This window comes from Lepus europaeus, chromosome 3 (genome assembly GCF_033115175.1).
Source record: "Lepus europaeus isolate LE1 chromosome 3, mLepTim1.pri, whole genome shotgun sequence".
NCBI classification, from domain to species: domain Eukaryota; kingdom Metazoa; phylum Chordata; class Mammalia; order Lagomorpha; family Leporidae; genus Lepus; species Lepus europaeus.
This window is the reverse complement of record NC_084829.1, coordinates 84013513-84027360: the sequence shown is the minus strand read 5'-3', so window position 1 is coordinate 84027360 and position 13848 is coordinate 84013513. Positions and strand designations below refer to the sequence as shown.

The following is a 13848-nucleotide window of genomic DNA, read 5'->3' as shown; positions in this document are numbered from 1 at the left end:
GCTACATTTTTTCCCTCTTTATCCCTTATCTACCCTCCTTTACTTGGTTGCTTTCTTTCTTTCTTTAAAGATTTATTTATTTATCTGAAAAGTAGAGAGAGAGAGAAAGGAGAGGGGGGGAGGAGGGGGAGGGGATATATATCTTCCAGCTGCTGATTTGCTCTCCAAATGGCCATGATGGCTGGAGCTGGGCCAGAGCAATTCCAGGAAACTGGAACTCAATCTTGGGTCTCCCACACTGGTGTCAGGGGCTCAAGTACTTAGGTCATCCATTATCTCATGGGTTTCCAGGTGCATTGGCAGGGAGCTGTATTAGAAATGGAGCAGTTGGGGCCACTGCTGTAGAATAGTGGTTAAAGCCACTGCCTGAAGTGCTGGCATCCCATATGGGTGCTGGTTTGAGACCTGGCTGCTCCATTTCTGATCCAGTTCCCTGCTATGGCCTGGGAAAGCAGTAGAAGATGTCCTAAGTCCTTGGGCCCCTGCACCTGTGTGGGAAGATCTGGAGGATGCTCCTAGCTCCTGGCTTCGGATTGGCGCAACTCCAGCCATTGGGGCTAATTTGGGAGTGAACCATTGGATGGAAGGCCTCTCTCTCTCTCACTGCCTCTCTTTCTCTCTCTGTGTAACTCTGACTTAAAAATAAATAAATAAACCTTAAAAAAAAAAAACCAGAGCAGCTCAGATTCATATAGGATGCCAGGTGTTGCAGATAGTGGCGTAACCCCCTCTACTCCAGCACAATGCCAGTTCTTCCCTTCCTCTCTTCCCACCCCCCTTCCTCTCTCCTCCCTTCCTCCCTTTCTCCTTTCCACCTTTCCTCCCTCCCTCCCTCTCTTTCTTCCTTCTTTTTTTTTTTTTTTTTAAGATTTATTTATTTATTTGAAAGGCGGTTCACTCCTCAGATGGCCACAATGACCAGAGCTGGGCTGACCCGAAGCCAGGAGCCAGGAGCCTCCTTCAGGTCTCCCATGTGGGTGCAGGGACCCAAGGACTTGGGTCATCTTCTACTGCTTTCCCAGGCCACAGCAGAGAGCTGAATCAGATGTGGAGCAGTTGGGACTCAAACCAGTGCCCATAAGGGATGCCAGCACTGCAGGAGGTGGTCTTACCTGCTACATCACATCACTGGCCCTTATTCCTTCCTTCTTTTTTTTTTTTTTTTTTTTTTTGACAGGCAGAGTGGATAGTGAGAGAGAGAGAGACAGAGAGAAAGGTCTTCCTTTTTGCCGTTGGTTCATCCTCCAATGGCCACTGCGGATGGCGCAACTCGCTGATCCGAAGCCAGGAGCCAGGTGCTTCTCCTGGTCTCCCATGCGGGTGCAGGGCCCAAGCACTTGGGCCATCCTCCACTGCCTTCCTGGGCCATAGCAGAGAGCTGACCTGGAAGAGGGGCAACCGGGATAGAATCCGGCTCCCCAACCGGGACTAGAACCCCGGGTGCCGGCACCACTAGGCGGAGGATTAGCCTGTTAAGCCACGGCGCCGGCCTATTCCTTCCTTCTTAAAGAAAGAAATTAATAAGCACTTTGGGGTCGGTGTTGTGGCACAGCAGGTTAAGCAGCCACCTGTGATGTCAGCATTCCATATCAGAGCTCCAGTCTTGGCTGCTCTACTTCCATTGAAGCTCCGTGCTAATCTTGCTTGGGGAAGCAGCAGAAGTTGGCCCAATTATTTGGGCCCCTATCACTCATGTCAGGGACCCAAATGGAGTTCCTGGCTCCTGGCTTCTGCCTAGCCTAACCCTGAGTGTCATTGCCATTTGAGGATTGAACCAATGTGTGGAAGATCTCTTTCTCTCTGCCTCTCCCTGCTCTGTCACTCTGCTTTTCAAATAAATAAAATAAATGTTTTTAAAAAATTTAAAAGAAAACTTTAAGACAGTGATCACACAACATTAAATCTGAAGCAGGAGGCTCTTCTGAATGTGAGTCCTTATGCAGCTGTACTGGTCGCATATACATGAAGTTGGCCCTCTCCTCACCTGATGGTGGTGTCCATGTGAAAGATGTTTGCAGTTTTCATGGGAAATGTTCAGCTTTGTCCGTATCCCTTTCTTCCAAGAGCTTTTAGAGGGAAAAAATTTATTCTAATAGCCCTGTCAGAGGAACATGCACCTAGCTGGTCCTCTGAGTTGTATGTTCCATCACTTGGCCCAGGGGCAGTTTCTTTCTTTCTTGGACTGGATATAGAATTCTAGGTTAGTAGTTATTTTTGCTCTATATAACTGAAAATATTAGTCCACTGGTTTTGGCTTCTATTGCTCCAAAGCTGAGAAGTCAGCTTTTGTTCTAAGTAGTCTCTTAGGCTGTTTGTAAAAACTGTAGTTACAATATGGTGTGTCTGGGTATTGATTTTAAAAATAAGTTCCCAATTCCAGTGATCCAACTCTTGGCAGAGCTGCCAGGGCTCTTCACAAGCTGACTTCTGCTAAAGCCCAGGCTTACCACATTGAAAGCCACTGCAGTAGACTGGCCTGTTGGGTCTGCTTGAGGGCAGATCACTGTACAGATCAGCCATTAATAGGCCTGCCACCCATTGCTTCTGATGCCTAGCTTTCTTTTCCTCCTGGTTTGTGTTAAAGCAGACCAGAGGATGCAAGTCAAGGGAGTGCCCAAGTCCCATCTCTAATCTTCGGTGCCCTGAACTACAAGTCTATAGTCACAGGCATGTTCTGTAGTAGTTTTTCTAAGGTAGACAATGCCCATGAGGAAAATTATATTCTCACTTTAAAACTTTCTTTCCCTTTGGTCTGAAAGGGAGGTTTTTTCTACTTACTGCATACTTTGCTGATGGCGAAGTGAATCTAGCTATGAGATTATTATTTAAGTTCTTATTTTGGCTATGCTATTACAGAAAAATGTTAGCCATCTCTTTTATAAGGTCTAAAGATTAAATTGTGCATCCTACAGATTCCTTCATAATAGAATTAGTTTCCTACCTTGAAGAGAATAGGGAAATGAAAGAACAAGTTGGGCTTAGAATAGAGAAATGAGGGAGCAAGTCCTAGATCGCTTGCTGACAATAGCAATATCACATGAATACTTAGCAAACCATTTCAACCATTAGATAACAACTTAAGAAAACATTTACCAGAAGGTCCAATGCCTTCTATAAATTTTAAGAATCATGTATTTGAAAACACCTCTTAAATATCTAACATGGTGTAGTTTGTTTAACCAGTAAACTTAAGCACAACCATCTAAAATGTTTTTAGTTTCTTTCTACCAACACGTTTAAAACATATGATACACAGATTCAGGTCACTCAAATTAAAATGTATCTTTGATTGATTTTAGCAGCTTAAATTTATGGACAATCTTATCTATAAGCCATTTAAAATAAAACTCTTAATAAAATTTCCCCATGTGGACATACAATATGTACACACATATAACATAGCATAATAGACCAATATAGCAATTTTAATAATAGCTTTTAAAATCTTTAACTCTTTTTGTAGATTACCAATTGATTTGAATTGCTTTTTGTTTTTAGTAACCTCAGTTAACCATACTTTCTCTCAGTTGGTACTGTTAATACATTATTGGCTTCATCTGTTTACAGAGCCATCCCAAAGTACTGAATACAATAAAAGTGGCTGGAAAAAGTCCGTGGGAACCTATAGGAGGACAGCTAAACACAGATCTTATTGGCTCTAAGCTGAAAAGCCCTTCACTCAGCCCAACTTCCAAAGTGACCACTGCAGCTGAGGGTATGGTCAAGTAGGGTCAGCAACATTGCAGGCAGAACTGTACATTTCTTGTTAGAGATGCCCCCTGCCTTTACCTGGCCAGCTCTCCTCCCAGGCCAGCCAAGTAATGAAAGTCAACAGAGTGCCTTCCCGTAGGAGGTTCACACCTCCCTTAGGATATACCCCATGTGAAGAGATAGATAGGTCTGGGCCTCCGAATTTACAAGGCCTAAAGCCCACCAGATTATTATCAAGCCCCTTCTATCAGGTTCTATTTGCCTCTCAATCAGAAAACTTAATTGTAGCTTAGACAGCACCTTTCTTAGTTCCTCTAATAATGACTCTGTCCTTTGTTCTAGACCCTGTCTAGCGTACTTGGGCCTCATTCCTTTGTAATCATAACCTCTACTCTACCACCAATGGCTCTACTCCCAACCTGTGTGTACTGATGGTCCTCTTCCCCACTTAATGCTGTATAATTGTTCAGACCTGGCAAATGCCACTCTTAGGATCATTGGTTACTATCCTCACTCTGTCTTTTATGACCTTGTCTAAATATGATCAGAGTCGGCAAACTTGGAAGGCTTCCATAGCCTTGGCAACTCATGACGACAGCCTGGGGTGGTTCCTGGCGCCATAAACTAGAGTGTCAATTTGTTGGGTCAACAACAGGAGCCACTGTGCAGTTGCTCCTCATGCGGGATGTCTGTCCTTAATGTGCTGTACATTGTGATTTAATGCTATAACTAGTACTCAAACAGTATGTTTCACTTTGTGTTTCTATGTGGGTGCAAACTGTTGAAATCTTTATACTAAATTGATCTTCTGTATATAAAGAGAATTGAAAATGAATCTTGATGCAAATGGAAGGGGAGAGGGAGCGGGAGAGGGGAGGGTTGCGGGTGGGAGGGAAGTTATGGGAGGGGGAAGCCATTGTAATCCATAAGCTGTACACTGGAAATTTATATTCATTAAATAAAAGTTAAAAAAAAAAGAAAAAAAAAATAAGTTCCCAAGATTTGTCAGTTTCTGGACTCTTTGGATTGCTCTATTCCACCAGTTCTGAAAACTTCTCAGTGATGATCTCTTCAAATAGTATTTGCTCCTCTCTTCTTTGTATCTTTAACAACCTATAATGAATCAGAAGAGATGATCAAAATGTTCAGATTAGAGATAACTGACTTATTTAAGAAATATTTATAAACTGTGAAGTATATCTTCCTGGTTTTTAATACAAGAGTACAGATAACCATGTAGATATTTTTTGCAGAGAGGAGCAAGGCTTAGGAAGGCCATTGTTAGACATTCAGGAATTTTTCCATCTGGTTGCTAAACTATTATTAGCTTGAAATTGGCCCTGTTGGTGGTATTTATGCCAGAAATCAGTCAATGATGCAGATGATAGGTTTTCACATTGTTTTGGTTTAGATTTTCTTGAAGGTCAGTTTACCAACATTCTTCTGGCTGTCACATTTGGTCTCTTCTCCACACAGTGCTTTTGTCATAGCAGAAGTCTGTTAGGTTGTTTCACTTCCACATTCTGTTCACCTTTAGGTGAGGTCTAACTTTTTGGCCTGAAGTTGCAATTCTCAGAAGGACTTTCACTCTTTAGAATCTCTCAGATTTTTTTTCTCCATAATTTGACCCTAAAGACTGATATTTTCTCAATAACACACAATATACTCCACTTGCATCCAGATTGCCAGATGGTCTGACTTGAGTCTTTGCCTCCTCTGTCAAACTTTCCACTGATATAATACCCTGAACACTTCTCTAATTCTGAACTTCTTATGTCACACAAAGTTCTTAAGCTACCACACAACCAGTTACATGCTTTTCAGGGTCTAGTACAAAATAAAAATTACAAGTTTCCTTTTTTTAAAAAAAGATTTATTTTTATTTGTTTGAAAGAGTTACAGAGAGAGGTAGAGACAGAGAGAGGCTTTTCATCTGCTGGTTCACTCTCCAAATGGCTGCAATGGCTGGAGCTGAGCCGATTTGAAGCCAGGAGCCAGGAGCTTCTTCCGGGTCTTCCACGTGGGTGCAAGGGCCCAAGGACTTGGGCCATCTTCTACTGCTTTCCCAGGCTATAGCAGAGAGCTGGACAGGAAGTGGAGCAGCTGGGACTCAAACTGGCACCCAGAAGGGATGCTGGCACTTTAGGCTGGGGTTTTAACCTGCTGCGCCACAGAGCTGGCCATACAAGATGCCCTTTTCAAAAGGAAAAAAATAGAAGCCTTTCCTTCCTTAACCTGCTTCTCTATCCAGTTGTTATAGTGCTTGCTATTTGCTACCTATTGTTTTACTAAGTAAAAAAATTTCATCATGAAGTGTATTCTTCAATTTTTATACTGAACAATGCCAGGTTTTGAATATGGGCATTCCTAGCCTTTTATGAATCACTGAAATTACATAATTTGCATTTCATAACTCATTTATGTTTTGGGTTCTCGCCAACACAGTGTCAACACTTGACAAAAATAACTTAGCTGCTTTTGTTTTACTTTTTGATACATGCATATTCTACCAGTACCCATACCTTTGATTTATTGATGACTTAAGAGAGGATTGAAATGAAAAAGAGCTATGAGTTATCCCCTTTCCTTTTTCTTTCTTCTCTTTTTAAAATAAGTTTATTTATTTATTTATTTATTTATTTATTTATTTATTTATTATTTATTTATTTGACAGAGTCTTCCTTCCATTGGTTCACCCCTCAAATGGCCACTATGGCTGGTGCTGCACTGATCCGAAGGCAGGAGTCAGGTGCTTCCTCCTGGTCTCTCATGCGGTGCAGGGGCCCAAGCACCTGGGCCATCCTCCACTGCCCTCCCGGGCCACAGCAGAGAGCTGGACTGGAAGAGGAGCAACAGGGACTAGAACCCGGCACTCATATGGGATGCCGGCGCCGCAGGTGGAGGATCAGCCTAGTGAGCCATGGCGCCAGCCAACTATTTTTATCTTAACATTTCCCTGTTCTTATAAATAAATTTATTTATTTATTTGAGAGGCAGGGTTATAGACAGAAAGAGGGAGAGACATAGAGAGAGGTCTTCCATTCACTGGTTCACTCTCTAAATGGCTGCAATGGCTGGAGCTAGGATATGAAACCAGGAGATTCTTCTGGGTCTCCCACAAGGGTGCAGAGGCTCAAGCACTTGGGCCACCTTCCACTGTTTTCCCAGGCCATCAACAAGGAGCTGGATCAGAAGTGGAGTAGCCAGGACTCAAATGGGCACCCATATGGGATGCCATGCCGCAGGGGGAGGCTTAACCTACTAATCCACAGTACCGGCCCCTTCTCTTCTCCTCTGACTTATTTGTTTTATTTATCTGAAAGGCAAAGTGGCAAAGAGGGAGGGTAAGAGAGAAAGAGAGAGAGAGAGAGAGGGAGGAGGGAGCGGGGAGGGGGAGAGAGAGATCTTTAATCTCCTTCAGTCGTCTCCTGGCTCACAGTCCAAATGGCTGCAGCAGCCAGGTCTCAGGTTAAACCAGGAGCCGGGAACTCAATCCTGGTCTCCCATGTGGGTGGTAGAGCCCCAAGTACTTGGGTCATTTTCCTCTGCTTTCCTAGGAGCATTATCAGGGAGCTGGATCAGAAGCAGCATAGCTGGGATTCAAAATGGGAGTTGCAGCATCTCAAGTGGCAGCTCATACCCTGCACCACAACTCCAGCCCCCCTTTTTGCTCTTTGTTGGTCATCACTTTCAGTGTAAGTGGTTACTCATATAGAGAAGTCACATCATAAGAGCACATAGTAGAAATCCTTGGTTATGGATATGTCTTAGAATGTCATCGTCATCTTTGTTCACTTAAAGCAAGCTCTAGTAGGAATGGAATACAGCCTCTTGGGCTGTGAAGTCCCCACTCTCTCGATCAAAGATGTGACATGTTTATTTTGTATTTGCATGGAGTCCAAATGAACTCCCACATGTCATGAGCTTGCCAGAATCCCATGCTGACCAGATGGATTTTGTATGCAAACAGGGCAGCAAAGGATGGTGGGTACCTTTTGTGCATTGTGGGTATCTCCTCTGCTTAGGTGCATGTGCCAGTGTCCTCTCAGACCTCGGTTACAAAACACACGTTCACAGATGAAATTATGAAAAAATTAGATGATGAGAACAGAGTGATAAATTAAGTGGGCAAGTTGGTGTGTATGTCTGTGTGTGTGTGAATGGGGGGGGGGGGGTACTTCTGAGTGTGAGGCCACCTGCACAGCTTTCATGGCCATGAAACTGGCTGTGTTGTCATTTGCCTCTGGACTTTTTTTTTTTTTTAAAGATTTAATATTTTAAATACAGAGTTACAGAGAGAGGTAGAGACAGAGAGAGAGGTCCTCCATCCACTGGTTCACTTTCCAGATGGTCGCAATGGCCAGAGCTGCACTGATCCAAAACCAGGAGCCAGGAGCTTCTTCCAGGCCTCCCACGCAGGTGCAGGAGCCCAAGGACTTGGGCCATCCTCTACTGCCCTTCCAGGCCATAGCAGAGAGCTGGTTCAGAAGAGGAGCAGCAGGGACTAGAATTGGTACCCATATGGGATGCCGGCACTTCAGGTCAGGGCTTTAACCCACTGCGCCACAGCGCCAGCCCTGCCTCGGGACTTTTGCACACACCATTCTGCTTCAACATTCTCCCTCCTGCTTCCACTCTCCCTGACAACTCCCACTTATCCTCCAGGCTCTGGCGTGGACTCTAGTTTCCCTGAAAGCGTCTCCTGAGCACCCACAGCTGGGTTTCATGCTATTCCTCTGTGGTGCTATAGTGTTCTTTGCCTCACTGTATTATTCTATCATAACCTTCCCTATTGTATTAAAGTGGTCTGGAACCTCATTTTGATTAAACCTTCTTTATGAATGGTTCCTTATGTAATTCACAGTTGTTCAACAGCTGGCCATCTTTCTGACACATGGTAGATGCTGAATAATTATTCTTGAATATATTATCAATGAATAAATTGATTACTTTTTCACTATAAAAACTATAATTTATTATAGTTTAATGATATCATAGAGGCTTCTGAGATGTTTAAGCTATATTTTGCCTTTGATTAAATGTTTTTAGCTTGCTGGGCTTTCAATTTTAAAAAATTAATTTTTTTTTGAGGGAGAAGTAGACTGAGTTCCCACTTGTATGGGTTCACTCCTCAAATGCCCACAATGACTTGGGCTGGCTGAGGTTTGAGTCAGAAGCTGGGAACTCAATCCGGGTCTCCCACATGGATGGCAGAATCCTTTACTACTGCCTTGTAGGGTCTTTATTAGCAGGAAGCTGGAGTCAGGAGCTAGAAGCAGGAATTAAACCCAGGTACTCCAATGTGGGATGTGGGCATCCTAATCAATATCTTAACTGGTAGCTTAAATGTCCATCCTGGCTTTTGATTTTTGATGATATGTTTCCTCCTATTGCTATGGGCTGGGTTTGGGGCCCAAATTAGTTTTCCAGATTCTTTTCTTTTACTTAGAGAAGATTTCTAAATACAGGCCCAAACACGGCATGCAGTGTGATAAACTTTACTTAGAAAGTGAGAAAAATACACAGGCCCATTATGGCTTTATTAAGGGAGAATGGGGCCAAGGAAAGGGAATTATCATACCCTACTCTGCTCATTCTGAGTCCATGTGGAAGAGAGAGCGAGCTTTTGTTCTTCCTAGCTTTTCATATACTTAGAAAAATGGAAGTGCTTCCGTGGTACCACCCCAATCCCAGGTAAGAGGAGGTCCTTCCTGGGGAGGAGGTCCCTTGATTGACAGGTAAATGAACATGACAATACAAAGTGAAGGAGGTGCATCTTCCAGCTCATGAACTTAAAATATCTATCTACTCTTTACCACATCAGCCCTTCCTCAGAGATTTCTGACCCTTATTCTTAAGAGGATGCTGTAGGATGTAGATTCATCATATTTTCTATAGCTACTTTGTGCTTATCAGGGACATAGGCCCTGCCTGTCTCGGGTCCGAAAATCCCTTCCTATTTCATCTAATGACTCCGTATCATGAGCTGGAGAATTTTCAGTCACTGCCAATGACTGCATCCTACAACATCATCATTATTTTCAAAGTTGTTGGATTCTGAAACACACAAGTTATCAATCAGCATGAGCAAAACTGAAAGAAAACAAATTGCAAGTGTAGTGCCCTTTAAGATGGAAAGAACATATTTTACAGACTCCCAGATAATGGGTGGTGGTAGGCTATCTTTATGTATATTATAAAAACATTCAGTCTGAAATGGAGATTTTTCATGTCTCTTTCAGTAAACATACTACTGTTTGAGTAAATGTGGTGGATTCCATCAATCACTGCATATGTTCCCCCTTGTTCTACTAATGCATATTCCAAGGCCTGTTGATTATCCATAACTACCTTGGACAGACTGTCCACAGACATAAGTACTTGCTGTAAAAGCTGGCCTGAAGGTAAGCCAAATTGCCAAAAGCCATGGTCAGATTTTTAAAATCAGCTTCATGTGGCACACTGGGATCTTCTGATATTATAATAGAAGAACTCACCAAGGAGTTTTCCTGCCAATAACAGCTCCCAGAGAGAATTAAAAGAGGTAGGTATAACATGTCTGCCTTAAAGTTCAGCAGTCTAGATAGGACAAAAGAAAGAAGCTTTATTTATCTTTTTGCTTTTTGAAGAGGTATTTAAGATTTTTAGCTCACAGGAATAAGCAGACATGTCTTTCGAGTTCACCTGCAAAGACTCAAGAGGTAAAAGTTTAATCCTTGACAAATGTACCCAGCTTGCAATGCCCTGCAGTTTCACTGAGGTAGACCTGCTCAGTAGCACCTGGTAATGTCCCTTCCATTTAGGCTGTAACTGCTCTGAAGGAGATCCTTCCTTCCTGTAGCTACTGCCATCAATAAGCCACTCAATATCTGGATTTTCCAGAGGCTACTAGAATACACCTGTTCTATAGTTTCTACACAAGAATGAGTTAACTCTCCAATACCCTCAGGTGGCAACAGAGTTCCTGGGTTGAGGTCTTGGTACATTCTTTTTTTTTTGTTTGTTTGACAGGCAGAGTTAGACAATGAGAGAGACAGGTCTTCCTTCCGTTGGTTCACCACCCCCAATGGCTGCTACACCGGCGCTGCGTCAATCCAAAGCCAGGAGCCAGGTGTTTCTTTCTGGTCTTCCATGCGCGTGCAGGGTCCAAGCACTTGGGCCATCCTCCACTGCCTTCCCAGGCCACAGCAGAGCTGGACTGGAAGAGGAGCAACCGGGACAGAACCCAGGGCCCCAACTGGGACTAGAACCCGGTGTGCCGGCGCCGCAGGTGGAGGATTAGCCCAGTGAGCCACGGCTCTGGCCCTTGGCACATTCTAAGAATTATCTCAGGTGAATCCAATAATAGAGCCTGATATTTTCTGAGATGCTCTCCTGTTAGCCATTGATGTCCTTTAATTTCTAAGACCCCTCGCACCTGATGTGGAGTTTGAACTTCAAGTGTTTAGCTTAAAGTCAGCTTGGTGGCTTCCTCCACTAAGAATGATATAGCAGCAACAGCCCTTAGGCATGTAGCCACCCTGTAGCCACTGAATCTAGCTGTTTAGAAAAGTAGACCACTGGTTATGGAAGTGGACCCAATTTCTGAGTCAGTACTCCTAGAGCAACCCTCTGCATTTCTGCTATAAACAAGGTGAATGGCTTATTGAGATTAGGGATTCCTAATGCTGGAGCTTCTATTAAAATCTCTTTCGAACACTTTTGGTAGTTCCCCTGTCCAAAAAGTGGGTCTGTGTCAGGGTCTTTTAAAGCATCATACAAAGTCTTGGCTACTAACCCAAATCATGGAATCCATATTCTATAGAATCCTGACTTTCCTAGAAATGTTATTAGCTGCTTTTTTGCCTGTGGTGACCCTACACATAGCATAGCTTCATTTCTCTTGACTAAAAGAGCATGCTTTCCTGGGGTTAGAATATATCCCAGGCAATCTACCTCTTATTTAGAAATTTGAGCTTTTTGGGGGAACCTCTGGAACTTTGTTTTCTCAGAACTGGGCTTAATGGGATGCAGAAGAAAGTATTCCCTAGGCAAGAGTTTAGCACATAATAGGATGCATTGGAACAACTCCTCATTAATAGCCCTGAGGACATGAACCATTCTGTACTTTCTATTTAACTTTAAAACTGGCAAGTATTATAGGGAGAATGACAGGGAAATAAGAGTCCGTTTTTGAGAAACTTAACTAACTTTAAAGAAGTACTTAAGGATAATAACAAATCTCACAAGCAATAGAGTTGGACACTTAGACATAATAACTACAATTTATGGGACATAAGAATATCCTATACTTAACACTAAAACAAAGTATGTCTTTGAGAGCAAATTTTGCCATTAATTTTAATAATACAACTCTTTGAGGGCAAAGGTCCTGCACGGGAAGTTAGCGCACAGTGACTCCTGTTGTTAATTTAACAATTAACACCCTTGGGTATGATGTCAGTGATCACCCAAGGCTCTTAAAATGAGCTGTGTAGGCTATGGAAGCCTTTTGAATCTTCACACCCCACTAGTTTTCAGACAAGGCCATGAACAAAGTGGAAGCCCTCTCCTCCCTTCAAAGAAGAGCACATCTTTCTTTGATGACCGCTTTTTTTCATTGGGGTCCCAACCACAGAGGTCCTTCATGTAGAGACTTTTTGCACCAGTGTCCTGGCTTTACACACGTAAAATGCTCTTGTGGCCTTTTTAGCCATGCCAGAATGCCTTATGGTCTAACTCTGAGGTCACTGAGTGTTATAACAATTTTTCTATGAGTCTGCTGTATGGACTGCTTCCCACGTTGGAGATTTTCCTTCTCTTTCAACCCTGTCTATAATATTACTAAACACTTAATCCTATCTATATGATCACTAAACACCTAAAATGTTACTTTTACCTTTTAGCTCATGAGGATTTAGAATCCCATGACAAGTTTTCAAACTGTACCCTCAGAGGTAAGTCCGTAGTAATGTATGCAGAATTATACAGCTTTACAGTTTCTTTGGAGGGCCAAAACAGACACAGCTCTTCACAAGCTTAATTATCCTTAAGCATGTGACCTGGATACATTGCTATAATTCTGACACTTTGAGTCTCCATTTATATGCAAAATGGGGTCCATTATTTTACCATGCCCACTGAGGAGTTTCCAATTTTTTTCTCCCTTTTTTTTCTTAAAGAATTGTAAAGCTAAAACACCATACTAAAACAAAAAGAAAATGCTGCCTGGTCTGAGATGAAATCTCAGAAGGCCTGTCATGCCTAGGATACTGAACTCCAGGAGGTCACAGCTATGCCTGGGGAATGGAATCCCAGGAGGCCCACATATTCCAGCGTGAAGCCAAAAGGGTAAGGGAGCCAGTGCAAAGCCATAAAATGAAAAAAGAGACTGGGAATCCTAATACATGAATTCCATCATCTGCTCATAGTCAATAAATAACAGGCCAAAATAAAAAAAAATAAAAAGCTACTTTGATAGGCACGCACCATGAGGCCAGCCATGGGGGTCACCATCTTGGGGATGGAGCCTGTTACTCATCTACTGATGAGGACAAAGTCCTTGTGGTGTCTGCCCACTTGGCATTCACATGTTTTCACTGGAAACTGCCATTTTGGAGTGGAAGTCCCACCCTTTGTCACAAGAGATGTGTGTGTGTGTGTGGAGCCTCTGCCATGTTTGGACACCCACTTCCTGAGACCATGTGGTTACTAGGAATCAGAACTGGTTTTTCTTCCCGTTTGCAGAACTCACAACTGGCAAATGAAAAGTTGCTCTATCATTCCCGATTTTCAAAACCAAAACCTGAGGCAAATTTATTGTCAATATGTGAAATCCTTCCATACAACTTAAAGGCTTAAGTTTTAGCTTTCCCAAATACATACATTATAATTAAAAACGCAAACAACTTGGAAGAACTTATCAGCAAACACTTGTAAACTGCCCCCTTTTCTTCTCACCTTTTCTCCCTAATTCCATTAACCTTAGCATTTTGTATTGACTTGTTCACCACGGAAGCTACCAAGCCTCCAGCCCTCTGCTGCTTCTGCAACAGAAACTGAAACCGAAACTGAAACCGAAACCGAAACCAAAATCCAAACCGCAACCGCTTGAGCTCTATCATTTCTGAAAACCGAAAACCGCTTCAGGAGCGTTTC

The 13848-nt window shown here is 42.9% G+C and overlaps 1 pseudogene; it reads right to left on the bottom strand.

Annotated features, from left to right (window-relative positions):
• Positions 1-4742: 4742 nt before the first annotated feature.
• LOC133756592 (ribose-phosphate pyrophosphokinase 1-like) overlaps positions 4743-13848 on the bottom strand; it is a 29006-nt pseudogene continuing 19900 nt past the window's right edge.